The following is a 4127-nucleotide window of genomic DNA, read 5'->3' on the forward strand; positions in this document are numbered from 1 at the left end:
GAGGGGGGAGATATGGGAGAGAGTGGTAGAGACTGCAAGAGGGAGAGATGGGGAGAGAAGTAGAGAGAGAGAGAGAGAGAGAGAGAGGGGGGGGGGGGGGAAGAGGGAAGTATCAACAAAGGGAGAGGAAAAGAGAGGTTATAGAAAGGGTTATTTTGTAGGAGAGAGAGAGAGAGGAGGTAGGGGGAAGAGGGAAGTATTAACAAAGGGAGAGGAAAAGAGAGATTATAGAAAGGGTTATTTTGCAGGAGAGAGAGAGAGAGAGAGAGAGAGAGAGAGAGAGAGAGAGAGAGAGAGTTGGGGATAATTATGGGGTAGGAGAAGAGGGGAGAGGAGAAAGTATCAAACAAGGGAGAGGAAAAGAGAGGGTTATTGGGTGGAAGAGAGAATGAGAGAGAGAGGTGTCCTAAAGGGTAATATGGTTCTCTAAGACATGTGTGACCCCTTAAGACCCCATATGACCCCTAATGACACCATATGACTCCTTAGGACACCATATAACCCCTTAGGACACCATATGACCCCTCAGGACACCATAAGACCCCTTTTAACATCCTAGTACATGACATGACCCCTTATGACACCATATGACTCCTTAGGACAATATGATGCCCTAATGGATCATATGGTGTCCTAAGGGGTCATATGGTGTCCTAAGGGGTCATATGGTCTTCTAACACATGTGTGGCCCTTTAGGACCCCATATGACCCCTAACAACACTATATGAACCCTTAGGACACTATATGACCCTTCATGACACCATATGACCCCTTAGGACCATATGATGTCCATATGGTGTCCTAAGGGGTCATATATGAACCCTTAGAACACTATATGACCCTTCATGACACCATATGACCCCTTAGGACCATATGATGTCCATATGGTGTTCTAAGGGGTCATATGGTGTTCTAACACATGCGTCACCCCTTAGGACCTCATATGACTCCTAAAAACACCATATAACCCCTTAGGACACCAAATGACCCCTAACGACACCATATGACCTCTTAGAACACCATACGACCCTTCACAACACCATATAGCCCCTTAGGACCATATGATGTCCATATGTTGTCCTAAGGGGTCATATGTTGTTCTAACACATGTCTGCCCCATTAGGACCCCTTAGGAGAAGATGATGTCCTAATGGGTCATATGGTGTCCTAAGGGGTCATATGGTGTTCTAAAACATGTGTGGCCCCTTAGGACCCCATATGACTAGTAACAACATATGACTTCTTAGGACACCATAAGACCCCTCAGGACACCATATGACCCCTTTTAGCATTCTAGTACATGACATGACCCCTTATGACACCATATTATCCCTTAGGACAATATGATGTCCTAATGGGTCATATGGTCTCTTAAGGGGTCATATGGTCTTCTAACACATGTGTGGCCCTTAGGACACCATATGACCCCTAACGACACCATATGACCCCTTAGGACACCATAGGACCTCTCACGACACCATATGACCCCTTCGGACCATATGATGTCCATATGGTGTCCTAAGGGGTCATATGGTGTTCTAACATATGCGTGACCCATTAGGACCCCATATGACCCCTAATGACATCATATGACCCCTTAGAACACCATATGACCCCTTAGGACAATATGATGTCCTAATGGGTCTAATGATGTCTTAAGGGGTCATATGGTGTTCTAACACGTGTGGACCCTTAGGACCCCATATGACCCATTAGAACATCATATGACCCGTCAAGACACCATATGACCCCTTTTATCATCCTAGTAGATGACATGAGCCCTTAGGACACTATTGTAGCGTCCTAAAATTGTGACACTTGCAATTTTGACCGCATTTGGGTCTTCACGATGGTGACGCAACACTGAACCTGAATGGAGACCCCGAAACTTGCTCATGACACCAAAAACTGCATTTTTCCAGCACCCTGCCTGATTCCTCCTTGCACCCTGCTGTCCCGGGAGGTGGGACCAGAGCGCCCAGTGCCCTGGTCCTTCAGGACCAGGGTGTCCAGCATCCTGGTCCCCCAGGACCATGGCGCCCAGCGCCCTAGTCCCTAGCCCTATTTTGGGCCCGGTCTCCTATGGGACTTTAGGCCTTTTTGTTTGCAAAATTGGAAAATAACATTTCCTGGTCGGCCTAAGGTCGGGAAAATCAGTCTTTCAACCCTAATTGACAAGTATATAAACTGCATTTCCTCTCCCATTTGAGAGGGACATAGATGGAAAAAAAGGCGAAAACGATATTCAAACATTCAAGCATTCAAGCATTCCTTCAAGCAATTGATCATTCTAAGTCTCCATTCAAGGCTAAGTGTTGCATTCAAGACAAGGATTTAACCATTGAAGAGGAGATCACTTACAACACATTACATGCTACAACATACAACATACAACAAACAACAACATCTATACCTTCGCATATAAGGATACAAACATCCTTACAACAAGGTATTAGTACTTGTTTTACATTACATTTACAGCATTTCTCATTTCTTGGTTAATTCCAAAACCGGGGTTTGACCTAAGGGCAAACCCCTAATCCCTAACCCCCCAATTGTCTTCGCTTTTCTGTGTGTAGGTTGCAGGTACGCGGCTGAAATTGAAGATCTGGAATCCTTGTGCAGAGACGAACAGATCCCCCTTCGTTTCGCGGATTTTTCGGAGGACCGTGTGCACGTCGGGCGCCATCGTCCCGTCAACTTTTGCTCAAATTTGTAGGACAGTGCCGTCTCAACATTTTACTGCTAATTCCAGGTCCGCAGCTTCATCCTATATCCCTAACTCAGTTTATAAGCAATCTTTCTCACTTTTTATGCATTCCTAGTTCAATCTTTCCATCTACATTCTTTACAAAAGAGGGTATCCTTGCTATCACAACCCTTGAAACTCATATAGAATCCAATCTTGCATTGCGTGGGATTGGATCTTGTGGGTTTCAACCCCTCTTTTGAATCTAAAGTCCCTCCTAAGTGAAAACCATCAACCCTAGTGACTCTCCCTTCTCCCTCCTCAGAGTTGGGGAGGGGAGAACGACTAGGGTTCGATTTTTCCGCTTTACATTTTGGTGAACCCGACGTGAACATCCTTTCTGATTATTCATAGTTAGGTCTAAAAATTGGATTCCTTGATTACATTTCCATGTTTGATCTTTGGCAAAATTTTAGAGGTTAATTGCATAAAAACCCTAAATTTTCTTTTTAAGTAATTAAACTTGTGAAATGTTTAATTGTTGATGCTTGTTTCAGATCTGCCCTTCTATTACAAGTTATCAATTCATATTTGTGCTTTGATTTTGAAAATTAAGTGGTTAAGTGTCAAAACCCTAATTTTTGAAACCCTCTTGATTCAACCTTTGTCCGACAATTTCACTGATCAAAACATCTCCAAATCGGCTGTAACTTTGGATTCCGCAATAAAATCACAATATCTTTCATCCCTAGAAATTTGGAAAAAAGTTGCGAGGACCGTGTGCACTCCGAGCGCCATCGTCCCCAACATTTTTTCCAAAATTTCGGGAGCGAGATCTTACTGTATTTTCCTGCTAAAATCTAGAATTTTGGCTGATTTTATCAATTTTAACACTTTCAAAATTACAGTCAAAGTTGGTCTAGTGATTGCTTGGATTGAGGCTTCTAATCATTCAAAAATTGTTGAAATTGAAATTTGTGTCAAAATTGTGTTTCTTACAATCCTAAATCTGAAAAGTGTGTTATCATTCATTCGAAATTTCAGTGATTTATTCAAATTTTTGCAATTTGTGACTTTTGAAATTAAGTGCTTAATTACAACAACTTTGATTTCCGCTTTCAAAATTGAATTTTGCATGAAATTGAGTCAATTGTTAATTTTCAAAACTTGCATTGCTCTTAACATTCCCTCTAAAATCATAAAATTCAAAATTTCAGTTTCCTTCTCTTTTTCAAAATTCAAATTTTGCATTTTTCGACAATCTTGGTAGGGTTCAATTTTGAGATTGCAACTTTAATTTGGCCTATCTACAGATCGTAAAATCACTCAATTTTTTTCAGGTTAGCTGTAAAATCATCATAACTTTCATCCCTGCAAATTTTGAAAAAAGTTGCAAGGACCATGTGCACTCCGAGTGCCACGGTCCTGGACATTTTTT

The sequence above is a fragment of the Cryptomeria japonica genome, chromosome 9 (genome assembly GCF_030272615.1).
Source record: "Cryptomeria japonica chromosome 9, Sugi_1.0, whole genome shotgun sequence".
In the NCBI taxonomy this organism is placed as follows: Eukaryota; Viridiplantae; Streptophyta; class Pinopsida; order Cupressales; family Cupressaceae; genus Cryptomeria; species Cryptomeria japonica.